At 36.8% G+C, this 14462-nt stretch overlaps 1 protein-coding gene and 1 long non-coding RNA gene across 8 annotated transcripts in view; one reads left to right on the top strand and one right to left on the bottom strand.

Annotated features, from left to right (window-relative positions):
- Xrcc4 (X-ray repair cross complementing 4) overlaps nucleotides 1–14462 on the top strand; it is a 259434-nt gene that overhangs the window by 47468 nt on the left and 197504 nt on the right. The gene's annotated exons all lie outside the window — the stretch shown is intronic.
- On the bottom strand, nucleotides 193–9278 carry LOC134475275 (uncharacterized). Its single transcript, XR_010046393.1, has 3 exons — nucleotides 9043–9278; nucleotides 3634–3792; nucleotides 193–898 (listed from the first exon to the last, which is right to left on the bottom strand). It is a non-coding gene; the product is annotated as an uncharacterized LOC134475275 (long non-coding RNA).

Raw genomic sequence — 14462 nt, forward strand, 5'->3', positions numbered from 1 at the left:
CTCAACCTGCCAAAGTAAGCACTCCTGAAATACTGAATTGTAGACAAGAGATACAGTTATTTTTGAATTATTTTATGTAGATGATTTGATTACATATGCAAATACCACTAGGGCTTAAAATTTACTATAAAAAGAGAATTTGTATATTATAATTTATTATGATTCCTTTTAAAATAGAGCAGGAACTTTTATTAATAAGTTGATATAGTTCTTTTTTTATTATTTTGAAGGTGGTAAAATACAACAGAACAAGACAGAACAAAGCCAATTGAGACAGTGTAGTGAAATTGGTACAGAACTTCACAGCAGGTCATCAGGATAACAGGCATCACAGTATATCTCGTTATTTTCACAATAGTAGTTCTTTCAATCACGTATAGCAAAATAAAATGAAGTACAGAACATTATAGAGCTTGTCAAAACAGAATATTGAATGGAATAGTACCATTAATCAGAATAAAGAAAAACAGTAGTAAAAATATTTGCCTTCAAAGAGATGGTAGAAGGAAATCCCCCTTATTTGCTATGTTGCATATGGTCAACCTCTCAAGAGATGCTCGTATCTCTGGTTCCCATTTGCTAAAGAGGGGCAGGGGAAGTGGGATTTTGACTCTAAGCCCGTGACTGGTGGGCTCACTATTGCTTAACAGGGAGGCAAGCTGTTACTTGGTTTCCCAGAGTCCTAAGTTCCAACATGGCGTGGATCTCAGGAGATGCTGGTAGTTCTCCCCTTGGGGTGGCTGTGTCCTACCACACCACAACTGCTTACCAGGTTGATTGCTGGTTGCTTGGTTTCATAGCATCCTAAGTTCCAACATAGCATGGATCTCAGGAGACGCTGGTGGTTCTTCCTCTGGGGCTGCTGCAGCCGAGTTGATGTAGTTCTCTTACAGTTTCACTTATAATTAAAAGATAACATTGATTGACTTTGATGCTAAGTCTAGGTCAACATTGTATTTTCTTCTCTGAGAATTATATTTCTAAGTGACCAATTTTATTTATTTATTTTTGTTTGTTGATATGTATTCTGGAATGCCTTCTTTTAAAGATTTTTACCTTTCTTCCTTCTCCTTCCCCCTTCTGCTCTTTTTACTCTTTCCTTCTCATTCTCTCTCCCTCTTCTCCTTTTTCTCACTTTTTCTTAAATATTCTGCCTTTATTGTTTTTCCTTAATGTTAGAATATACAGCTAAATGTACTGTGTGGCTTTTCATTATCCTTGGCAGACTTTGATATTCCTTTCTTATGAATGAGAGTAGTGAAAAGTAAAATGTGGTCATAGTTTATGAAAATTATTGAAGGGAGGAAACATTTGCAAAAGACATCTGATAAAGGACTATTTATTCATGTATAAAATAACCAAATTAGACAAAGACTTCCTAAAACTCCAAAGGATAAAAGAAATAACTGATTAAAAAGTGGGCTACAAACCTTGACAGACACCTCATCCAGAAAGATAGCAAATAACTATGCGGAAAGAGGCATTGGGACAGAGGTGCTGCCCATGTCCTTAGAGAAATGCAGGTTAAGAGGGTGAGCCGTGGCTCCCCTGAGTTAAGCGGCCAAAGCCAGCTCTGTTCTGGTGAGGAGTGTGCGGGCAGGAGCCTTCATTCATTACGATGGCCTACAAATGGGTGACCATTTTGCAAGACATTCTGGCAGTTTCTTACAAAATTAAACTCTTACCACAAGGTCTAGCAAACCCATTCTCTGTCTTTTATCCAGAAGAATTGAAAACGTAGAGCTATACAAAAATCTACCCTTGAACAGCGTTATTCAAAGTTGCCGAAGCTTTGGTGCAATGAAGATGCTTTTCGGAGAGCAAATGGATAAGCAAGCTGTGTTACTCCACATGGTGCACTGTCACTAAAAGGCAGGAGCTGCCACGTCAGAAGAATCGTATACTTACAGAGTGAAGACAAGCAGTTTGAAAAGTGTGCATTTTGTACAAGTGCAAGTGGGTGACTTACTGGGACAGGTGTTGGGAGTTCCCAGGGGATCAGGAGGGTGGGGTGAATCACTGGGTTACGGAGGATTTTGGGTTGGTGAAACTCTTCTGTAAAGTATCAGGGTGGGTTCATGTCAGTGTACAAACACAAGAATGTCCACCACCAAGAGTGGATCCATGGACCTTGTGGGGAACCGCAGTGCAGATTCACCCACTGTGACAAGAGCATCAGGGCAGGGAGGTTATTAACAGTGAAAACTGTCTGCATGGGACGAGATGCCTGTGGGAAGTCTCTGCGTGTGATTTCTGCTGTGAACCTAAACCGTTGTAAAAATCTACTTTTAAAAGTACTTGTGAAAATAGAAGTGGAGACATACAGAAGTTTACTCTTGAGTACAAATGTGTGTACAAAATATAAAACATGAAACAACTGAAAAGAAATGAATTTTTCAACCCCGGTGTAGTGGCACATACCTGTAAGCCCCACACTCAAAGGAGGCTGAGGCAGGAGGATCACTGCAAGGTTGAGGCCAGCCTAGATTATAAAATGAGTTCAAGGCCCACCTGAACTATCTAGGAAGACCCTGTCTTAAAACGAACACACAAAAAAGCCCCCCAAAATTTTTTTTCAAGTGATTTTTTTCACATGTTGAATCCTGGTTACTGTATAGCCTTTATTTATGTACTCTCCTCGTTTTTTTTTAAATCAAACTTTGTATCTGAGAGATACTGAGTTTCGTTGCTTTTCATGGTTGTTACTAGTAGAAAACACTATTTGTTATATTCTAAATGTTTTACGATTTTATTTGTTAGATGAAAATACATATGGTACCCTAGTTTTATTTGCCTCTGAGAATGAGACGCATACTCTGAAGAAAGCTAGTTAAATTTTAGATAGCAGATACTATCTGTACCTTAAACTCAAGGAAAACAGTGGCCAGGAGGGTCCATGTGCTAATCACGCGTGAAATGACCTTTTGCACCTTTACTCTCTAAGTGGTATAGCAAGGGTACGAATGCAAGTCCTTCCTACAATGTATGATTTTGTTTTTTAGCCTGGAACCTAACTGGTGGAAGATGTGGACATTGACTTGTTTCATTTCACACGCTAGAGACTCCCCTTACATTAACTTAGGGAAGAAGTTACAGTGTAAGGGGCTGTAAGATATGTGGACCATCGTAAGGAGCTCAGGACAGGAATGTAGGTGAGCCTTACAACTATGGACTGTTTTTCCTTTCTTTTCTGTGAATCTGTTGCCCTCCCCCCTTTTTAAGCTGAATTTTTTCTCCTCAGTTGTATTTAATGGCTCAGGCAACCAAGAAAAGCCACAGTACTTCTTTGGCGGAACTTCCTGTTGGTTCTGAATTTAGAAAGCGTTTCCCCCTTGGTTTGGTCTGCTGTCTGCCCTGGGTAAATCAGCTGGACAAATCTGCAGGTGACTGCAAGGTGCATCTCAGCCACTCTCAAGGGAATGAGTGGCGCAGAGTTCAGATGATGTTCTTCCCTCTGCCCCTCTGGTCGTTTGAGACAAGTATTTCTTGGTTTTGGGGCTGGGCCAGGATGAAGAGATATGCACAATTTAATCAAGATTGAAAAGCATTATAATAATAACATATTTGGAAAATTAATGTTTTCTTTCTTTGCTTAAATTTTAAATGAGTAAACCCATTTTGTCAGAATCGTACCTGCTGGAAATACTTTGAAGTTAGGGTTCTCAGTCATGTCAGAGGAGAACTGTGATCCATTTGATGCAGGAGTTTAGCAAGCTGTTCTTTTGTTGCTCTTCCTTCAGTCATCCTATTTCAGTAGTTGTGTATGAGCAAGCACCAAATTAATGTGCTCATCTAGGATATGAAGATGGAAATGGTTGCATATCAATTCCAAAATAAACATGCACTGGGTGAATCTTGACTTCTGTTCTCAGCAGATTTCATTCATTGTAGGGTGGCCTGTGCCACAGTGATTTAGTCTGAATCAGGAAGTAGTTCCTTAGATGAGCGTAGTTTAGATATTTCTATAATATATCAAAATATGCACCTGAAACATTGTTAGACTGTGAGAGTAGGCATGACTAAAATGTAGTTAATAGTAATTTCAGCATTCGCTACTTAAAAATATTTACATAATTTTTATGTACACACTCATTTCAGTATCAAGACAAACATTAAACACTCCTTTTTTAAAAATTTCTTTTAAAATCATTTTCAAGGTTATTTTGAGCATATTTTGTCTAAATTGATTTTGAGTTTTGCTCAGTTTTCTCTACCTTTTTACAAGTTACATGAACTGAATCCTCTTGTCATTACATATTTGCTTGCTATGTAATTATTACTGTGAAGTGCCTTCTGGAAACTGGTAGCTTAAAAATAACAGTAAAAAATAAATTACTGTAATTGATCTGGTCATGAAATGTTTAATGAAAAAGGACTGTTAATTGTTTTATTTTGAAATGTGTAGATGGGCAAACCAACAGAATATATTTTATATCAAATCAACTCTTCATGTTTTAGTTATTTACAGATACTGTATATCCTTCAGACAATGCAGTGTGCCTTTTTATCCTTTGAATAAGTAACATAGTTGAAAAAGTTAAGACATTGCTCAAAGCTGTTCCTTGCCACCACTAGCCTGTTCCCTGTGGGATTTCCCAGGTGCTTTGCCTGTGCTGATTTTCAAGTGAAGCGGTGGGGCTTTCACTGCATTCCGAGGAAGATTATTTCATCACTTAATAGGCTTCACATTAAGCAAGTGATCGTCTTTAGTCATGTTTATATCATTATTGTGGTAGTATATCATTATATTTTTCTTTGTTAGTTCTATTGGCATTTCTGTATTTGTGTGAAGGTGATTAATTTTACAGAAAGTAGAAAGTCTAGTAAGAACTGATGGATACAGTGTACATGAGCCTCAGGAAGTGAATTTAGGTTGCTAGCAAATCTAAATGCTACTAATAATAATTTCTACCTACTGTTGTTTCTAAATTACTTAGGATTTTCATAGGTCTTTCCCTGTATTATTAAATAAAATATCAGTTATGATTTTTGGGGTGTTTTGAACAGCTTATATTTAAGACTATTCATACCTGTCTTATTTTGAGGCATGGAATGCATACATGCAAGAGAAGGGAATAATAGCAAAATTAATAAAAGGTTTCTTATGAAGGGTAATATAATGCTGTTTAATTTTGATATACAGTGAAATTGAGCTATTATCATATTATATAATTATGTAATCATATTTAGAATTTGTGCCAACATCTGAAACAAATTAACAAATATAATTTTTCTTTGCTTATAACAAATTATAACAATTTATGTACATAGTTGGATAAATAGTCATATAAAAACATCTCAGCCGTAGTTAGTTTATGTATCTTTATAATATGCAATTATATTTGTTAATTTCTTTTGGATCACATTGGAACAAATTCATAATGTAATTACCTAAGTTTGTGATTAAACTAATTTATTTTTCCCAAGGCACAAATTGGCATTCTATGTACCACAAAGGATCTTCTGCAGAGTTAAACTATTTACTAAAAGAACAAAGTGGTAAATTTAGTTATTTTGATTTTACAACCCATTGTGTTTTGTGCAAGAATGATTATGGGATAATAAAATTTTCTGTTTGAGGATGACTGTCCAAAATAAAACAGAAGCATTTGTGTTAGTGATAAAACTATATTTAGAACAATACATAAAATATAAAAAGCTTCAAAATCTGGCAGATTGAACTACCACGGGAAAATGCTATTTGTTAAATAGACCATTCTTGTTCTTTAAAACATTCTAGTGTGTCTTGAGCATTAAATATTGAAATATTCTCAGTGATATACTTTAGAAATAATAAAGTTACTCCTGAAATAGTCTAGCAACCCAAAATCAAATTAATTTTCATATCCAAGATAATACCTTTGAAAATAGAGTAGTTCAAGAAATCATTGAATTTTTCTTAATACACATACTTTTTGTTAATTGAAAAAAGCAATGTTGTAATTAGGCAGTATCTCAAACCTATGATGTAGACATTTCCAATACTAACATCATCAATGTTTATTTGGTAAAATAGCAATTGCAAAAAATTCTATCTTAAAGTGTAGGTAGCCTTCATTGTTTAATACATTAGCAATCTTATTGTAAGACTTTGGTTTAACTAGCTGGAGATACACACATAATTTTCTCCTTGTCTATTTCTGTTTTTTTTTTTTTTTTAGGTAAAATTTATATGCGCTTAGGCACAGGTCTTAAATACACAGCGCGATAAAGTTTGAAGATGTATGTACCCGTGTAACCAGCACCTTAACCTCAGCACAGAGTATCATGACATCAGGACGCTCCCTCTTAGCTGTGCCGTCATGGACAACTGCCCTGCTGGGTTTTCTTATGATAGCCTCTTTTTGCCTGTCCTTTGACTTTATATAAGTAGAAGCATACAGTACGCACTCTCATAGGGACAGTTTCTTTTACTGTGTGTCTGTGAAATTATTCCTTGTTGCTATTTACTGTATAGTTCATTCTCTTTTGTTGTTGTACAATACGCTGTAGTATTGATATTCCACAATTTGACTATACTTCTACTACTGGATGGACTGGTGTGATTATACTTTTCAATGTTGCAACTATAAAACTTGCCAGCGTGTTTTTTTGAATTCTTGAAGTTTTGTATTTCCCAAGTGATCAAAGATGCCCAAGCATTTTATCATATACCTATTGGTCATTTGTACTTTTTTTTGAGAAATATCTATCATTTCAATTGCCAATTTCTTTGACTGAGTTTTTATTTTTGGAGATGTATGTGGGATTATTATTTTTTATTTTGCTTGTTTTGTTTTGTTTTTAGTTTTCTGTCTGAGGAGTAACTGGTAAAAATTTTTTCTCATTCCACGTGTTGTCTCTTCACTCTCATGGTTGTTTTCTTTGCCATGTAGAAGCTTTTTAATTTGATACAATCCCATTTGTTAATTTTAGGTTTATTATGATGTTGATGTTCTGTTCAGAAGGTCATTGCCTATGTCTCCAAGTGTTTTACCTAGTTTATCTTTCATCACATTTAATGTTTCTATTTATCCAGGTGTGTATTTTGATTTTGAGTACAGGGTAAGAGATACGCGTCTAGATTTGTTCTCCCTTGGAAGATAGCCAGCTTTCCCAGCTCCACTTGATAAACGGGCTGCTTTCTGTCAGCTGTGTTATATTCCTGTCAGTGCTATTTTGATGTGGTTTTGGTGTCACCCTGTTTGAATATTGAGTCTACTGTAAATTCACTTGTTGAGTTATAAATACACACTTGGTAAATCTAGTTTGTTTCATAGCAAAGGAATTTTTGCTTTATGTATACCATTCATATGTACTCATTTTAGTTGGGGAACCATACATGAAATAAGATGGTGAATTATTATCCAAGTAATTTTTTTGTTAATATCTTACTTGAATTCTAAAAGGTAAAATGTATTATCCTGGTAGAGTGGTGCAAAGAGAATTTAAGAAAACATGTTCAGATATGGTTGTGATAAATTTTGACAGCTGTGATAAGGAGAAAGTTAAAATAAAAATTTTATGATTGACAAGCAAAAATGACACTTTAAATTATGATGTTCTTTCTTTAGTTTTTGGATTTCTAAGACTTCATTTAGTCCTCAATTTTTTCCACTCATCTATCCTTATTGGCATAATTGGTTATATGGCCTATTAACCTTTACAAATGCAGAATTTCCTTGAAATGGTTTAAATTGCTTTAAATAGTTCACAAGGGTTTTTTGTTAACAAGGCAGGAACTCAGTATGGCTTCACAAAGCTGAGAATATTAGAAGGAAATAACAGATAGACACAAGATTTTGGAGATGAAAGGCCAATTAATGATTTAATAACTCAGTCAATGGTATGGAAAAGGGGTGTAAGTGTTTTTAGGGGAGCTTGCTACAGGGCCAAACTGATTCCTAAGTAGAGACAAGTGAGGTTCCAGTTACAGGAGTCAGGCTGTAGACCAGTGCTGAAACTGAAGAGTTGAGATTCATAAGGAATAGCCCACTGAATAGCATGCACTGCATTCTTTCTCCTTTCATTCTCAAAATAAGAATCAGAAAAAATTGTGGATTCCCAGCACCAAACCCAACTGAAGAACAGCTGAGGGACTGTCCGTAAATCACGGGAACTAAATGGGAGTCTGCATAATTGAAAATGGAATTTTGCTTCTTCCTTTCTTTGCTGAGTTGCAAGAATAGTAGCAGCTAGCCTTACAACTCTCAAGTCCAAGGAGGAGTTGATCAAGAGGAGGCCAGCAGATACTGGCTCGTTGGGGTGGTCTCTGGATTCAGGGTCCACAGGATCTCTGTATGACCAGATTTGCTATGGCTTCTGCATATGGAGCTTCCAATCTGCTTTTCTCAGTTCTGTGCTTTAAATGTACATGGATAACCATGTATTGACATGCAGTGCAGAAGCTGTCAGATAAGTACAGTGATCAAAGCAAATAAAAATATAAAATAGTTTTGAACAGAGACCGTAGGGGACAAAGTCATTCTTAATAAGTTATAATGAGTAGGTTCAAGTAAGGAAGTTTGTATCAGAAATAGGAGAGATGTTATTAAAACATCTGTCCAAAATAGTGCCCTTGAGAGTTAAATTTAAAAAATGTTACAATGGTGAAAGATTAGTGGAGGAAGTGATCCAGGAAGTAAAAGTAAAAGAAGAGACGAATAATGGCAGAGGAAAGATAAAGAAAATTTGAGGATCAATTCAGGAAAATCATTCTGTAGTAAGAGTTTTAGGAAGTAGAAAGAAAATAAGAAACTAATTTTATAAAAGACAAAAATCTCTTAAAATTGTGTGCATATGAAAAATTATTTTTTAAAGAAAACTGTAAACTTTGAATTATTAAAAATATCTCCCCTTATTTTGAAATCTGTTGCCTGATTAGCCACTTATCGGGGATCCACACAGTCTGTTTACTCACACGCGATGTACATGTGTGTTCTCACAGGCAGATGTAAGTGCCACAGAATACTGCATAGGGGGAAGCACTCCTCAAAAGAAATGATAATGTGAGATTCTGTCTTTTGACTACAGTGAGGAAAGCTGATTACATTCACCCAATACCTTTAAATCTGTGAAGCGCTGTGGTTGTCATCAAGTCCAGGGCACTGCATGCTGTCCTGTCACGGCTCTTTCTGTGGTACCGTGAAGTCCATGGCAGCGGGTGGATGAGGTGATCTGATGGTTATTTCTCCAATAGAAGGAATATTTGTTTTCTTTTTAATAAATTCAAAGAATAACCATCGGGCATACGACAGTTTAAAGTAGGGTTGGATCTCTTTGAGATTATGAAAGAACCATTGTGTATATTCTGGTACCAACATAAAAGGGTTTTATGCTGATAACATAAGATCTTTGTCAGCTTATGAAACTGTCTTTGTCTTGAGTATATTTATTAGTAAATCAATAAAATTCACCTAATATACACTAATTATTTCATGCCAAGATATTGCTAATATGAAATATAAAATTACCCGGGACTTTAAAGAACAAATTAGCGAGAGGAAGTAATTTGTAAATGGACAAAGACAATTTTTACCTTTTTATGATTAATAAATATTAAATTTTGTTCCTCACAAGACAATTCTATATCATACAGAAAAATAAAAACAATTTCATATTTATAGAAGTCAAAGAGGAATTTTGTTCAGTATTATTGAAAGAAACTCCTATATTTTAATCTTATGAAATAAAGATACAGTAATCATAGAGAACTAATCTTGTATCAACAACAGCAAGCAAAAACATGAAAACTGTCTTTTTTTTCTGATTGGTGTAGCTATTGTAATTTCTCTTAAATTCTCTGCAGCCCCTCTCCAGATTGCTCTCTTCTTCTTCAGTGAACATGGGTGCACGTCATTAACAGCCTGTTCTACTGTACCCTAAACAGACAGATTAAGACAATAAATATGCTGGAAGTGAAATTTCTATAACTTACACAGTTTAGTGAAATTTTTGTTAGTACAGATTTTTGAGATCAGTAAACAGGGTTATTTGGAAAATGTGAAAGTAATGGTCATTTATCAAAGTAATAGAATGTTTTAGAACTTTTCAAAAACAGTAAGTCTATGTTTTTATTACTTAAAATGTTTATTTTAATTCTGCTTGTATGTTCAAGTCATATTTGGATTTATTTTTAAGGCAAAAGCTTTCCTTTCTCTAGTGACAGCCTAGTGGACGGTCAGGTACTGACTGCAGTGAGGTGATTGGGGAACCTGAGGAAGCTTGAGGGGAGTGGGGCTGTGCATTAGCAGGAAGCTGTACAGTCACAGATGTCCTCACGTGTGCTGGTGCCCGTAGTGTGGGTGAACTGGGTGGGCACACTCAGAGATGATTTGGACTTAGGATATTTAGTGAACGTGCTGGTACAAGGGTGCACATTTAAATTAAAAATCGTGTTATGGTGAAAGACACATCGCCACGAATCCCCCCAGGAACACCCCTCCACACACATACACACACGCGGTTTCCCATCCCTTGGCGCTTTCTGCAGCAGCCCTGGAAGTCTCCTTTTCGGAGTGTCTTTAGGGAGGGTGATCAAATTATGGCACATGCTGTTGCCAGGTGCCTTCCAGCAGAAGGGCAGCTTGTAAAATCATGATGCTGGGTCCTCATGTGTCCACAAGGATGTTCAGAGTGAGGGGGAGGGCTCTTATATGCGGAATTAGTGGCAGTGTGTCTTTTACCGTAATAGATTTTTAGAATTTAGACATTCATTGTGTCTTTCTACCATGCCTCAGCATATAGTTGTGCATGACCAAGATATGTAACAAAGTTGTCTTCCTGTGAAGAGCCATCGTATGCTCTCAGGTTACATCTCTTTTTGAGTTATTAATATCTTTCTGTATGCAAATCATGGACATTATTCTGTAGTCATTGATAGGATTATTTTCAGAGGATGAAAAATGCTTCCAAAAGTTGAAGAGTATAAGACAAAAGAGGCCTTTATTCCAGGAACATCGGGAGAGAGGACTGGGCGCTGGCCGCTGGAATCTGGCGATCTCTCTCGCGGACACTTGGCGTGGGGGAATATAAGTAGCCTAACCTTAGGGCAGTGCCCTAAGGCCATTAGAGATGCACAAGTATTTCATTGGCACACGTTTGGCGCCAGGGGCAGGTTTGGAAGGGTGGGGGGTATAGGGTTACAGGTAAATCTCTAGGGGCGGGGGAGGCAGAAGCTCCCTAATTCCGGCTGAGGCTTTTCTGGCTACAGTGTCTGGTCTGGGCCAGCAACCCTTTCAGTCATGAAAGCGAGGGATGGGGTTTGGGGGAGACTAAAATGTTGCATAAAAATTAATAACTGAAATAGATGATGGCAGGCCAAAAACCTCCTGGGGCAATACGTTAAAATATTTTTGATAGGGAAAACCATATGTCTTAATGGTTTTAACTTAGATATTTTGATACCATTTCCAAGTTATTTTTCACCTACAGTTCTAGGTGAACTTACCTTGATGTGGTAAGAGTATATTTTTATATGACCATTTTAAAATGTGTCCTATTATTAGGTATCACCTATGTTCCACTATGATTATGTCGTAGTTTCTGTAATTTTATCATGATTATAAATATATGGAATTTTATATTAAAATTAGTACTCTGTGAAAGGTTAATATTTAGCACTAAAGATCCCAATTTCACCTTCTTAGTATTTCACTTTTTAATGTCATAAACTAAAAGAACTTAAAAACAATCAGCCTTGGCTTTTATCTTCCAAAGTTTTAATCTGTTTGAAATGAAAGAAAAATTAAACATATCAAATTCCTTTTATGAAAACCTTATAAGGTGCTAACTTTGAAAGTATGTGACATTTGAATCGTATCAAGCAAATTATTTTAAATTATTTGAGGAAACAAAAAGAATTCAAGCAGTCTGTGCATCAGTGTACAGTAATTAATTTTAAAATTGGTGATTGACTATTTGATCATATTCAGAAGCACTTTTATGCATCTGTTATTGAATGCAGTTCCGCGGTGCAGAGCGTGTCATTGGAAAGCAGTCTCGTTAGTTCTCCTGGCTTTGTTACTGTCCTCCTGCCACACTGTAGGTACTGGTGGTGTCAGCCTCATGGCTCCAGTGTTAGATGTCCTCTAGTCCAAGGGAGGTTGTGTGTGTGTGTGTGTGTGTGTGTGTGTGTGCAGGTGTCACCATAGTCCCAGTGGTGAGAACCCTTTGTCTTTGGAGTGATTTGTCCTTTGTAGTTTCATGTTTTGCTGATGCATGTGCGCAGTGCTTACACCCCTCGGGGGCGCTGGTGCATGCACACAGCACATCCTCTGTCCTTCTATGTCTCCTTCCCTGTTCCCTCGTCCCTCCCCTCTACCCTGGATCTCCCCATTTGAGGAAGATCTGGCCCCCTACTTCTTAGTGTCTGTCTTTTATGTTGCTCTTTACTTATATATGAGTTTCTTGTATAAGAGAAGCTCTGTGGTATTTAAGTGTGTGTCTGATTTACTTCTCTTAACACGATGGTCTCAAGGTGCAGGACACGCTCCTTCAGATTTCTGGCCGTAGCCTTTTGCAGTAGATACACACGTGCAGTGTTCCCAAGATTCTGAATGTTTTAATGACTTGGCTGCTTATAGACTCTTGTTACCTTGATGCCACAGAAATAGTGCAGACTGGAACCTGTTTTTTTGTGTTCTTGTTTAATTTTACCCACTTAAGAGGCCATTTTTTTTTTTTTTTTTTTTTTTTGCTTTTTCATTTTAATCGGTACCAGGGATCGAACTCACGACTGCCTGCTTTCAAGGCAGGCGCTTATGCCACTGAGCTAAATCCTCAGCCCCAAGAGGCCAATTTTAAACTTGATTACTTGAAAATAATTTGATTTGCTATGATACTCTAAAGTTGTCATTTTCAAATACTTGCTATGGCGCCTGTGAGAACCAGGTGACTGTTCTAAGGGCTTTGCAAGTGCAGGCTCATTTGGAAATAACAGGCATGGGAAGTAGAGGTACTTATCATCTCGGTTTTGCAGGAGCAAGCTGCTTCAGAAGAAAGCACAGAGCTAGTGAAGTGGCCACCGTGTTTCTAATAAGATAGTATCTGATTGATGAAATCTAGGGAATCCGTGAACAATTATTAATACATGCAATTTTCATTTTGGCCCAAAAGTTTTATACATGACTATTCTTTTGGAGCCTCAACAGAATTAATGCAAATAGGTGTTTAAGTTGCTTTTAGGTTTCTCATGAAATAATATTCTTTCATTCATGTGTCTGTTTCATTAAAATGTAATAGAAAAAATGTAAAAGATTTTGCCAAATATTTTCTGTCTTGACCTTGAATCTGTACTTGTGATTTCACTGGAATTTGGTAACAGTGATCTTTTGGTTTGCTGATACCAGCAGTTTTTTGGTACTGTTGTCTAAAATTGTGGTTTGGCATCTGCCTCTAAATTTTTCAGTCTTTTTGAATAGCTATTGATTTCAAGTGTTTATATCAAAATTAGTTTACTTATTTTCCATAATTAAATTGCTTAATTGCTAATATCCTCTCATTTTTCAATTTATCATTGTCATTTTTAAACTAAATTACAAATTTCACTAAGCTATTCTGTAGTGAATCAAGAAAAAATTAAAGAAATTGTCTTTTATTTCCTCTTGTTTTCAGATTCCCATTTTAATGACTGCCAGCTGATAAAAGCAGACCATTGGCTTTCCCAGTTTGCATTAACTCGTGGCCCCACTTCACATATTCTCACTGCTGCAGGAAGGAAGCTATGTTTGGAAGTCTTCTGACTAACTCTTGCCATCTGCATACTAACGAGTATTAGACTTCACCAGAGTCATTTGATGACTTTCTCCTTGTTTGTAACACACTTTGTTTTTTCTGAGTGAGTGCATCTCTGAAGCTATGGGTTTCTGAGAAGATCAATGAAAAACAGATGGCTGTTTGCAGTGAGCTTTCACCCTGTGCCTGTGTCCCCTGTGGTCCACAGCTGTGGCTGGTGGGAATGATTCCCACTGTGGCATTGGGGTTGCTCTGCTCTGGTGTCCGTCCCCTTTGGAGGAGCTTATTTTCCAGCATCTGGGTCTCTCTATCCTGTATTGGCTTATAAAAGGAGAGAAATTTCAGATATCTCAGAAATCATGAGACTTAGGAGGTGTCTGGTGACATACAAGTGCCCCCATTTAGACTTCCCAGTAGTTGTACAATTTGTTACTCATCAACATTGTCCGACTTCGTACTGAAACCTATTTTAAAAGACAGCTCCTATTGACCAAACACTACAACACAAAATAAAGTAGTGCAGTTTGGATAAATTCTGGGAAGACCAAATATAACAACTTAGATCATGGTTTGTATGAACAGATTCCTCATATGGTGGCTTTCATGGGCCATAACCCTCAGGGTCTCTGATATGGACTCATCTGAAATTTATATAGCTATGAGTTTTGGTTTTGCAGCAGAGATTCATGTGTAGGAAGTTTTCTCGTAGGACATGAGCCGGTGTTCTGTGAAGGTCGATATAGCTACCT

The sequence above is a fragment of the Cavia porcellus genome, unplaced genomic scaffold (assembly GCF_034190915.1).
Source record: "Cavia porcellus strain 051 isolate PalLab524CR breed Dunkin Hartley unplaced genomic scaffold, mCavPor4.1 scaffold_2, whole genome shotgun sequence".
Lineage (NCBI taxonomy): Eukaryota > Metazoa > Chordata > Mammalia > Rodentia > Caviidae > Cavia > Cavia porcellus.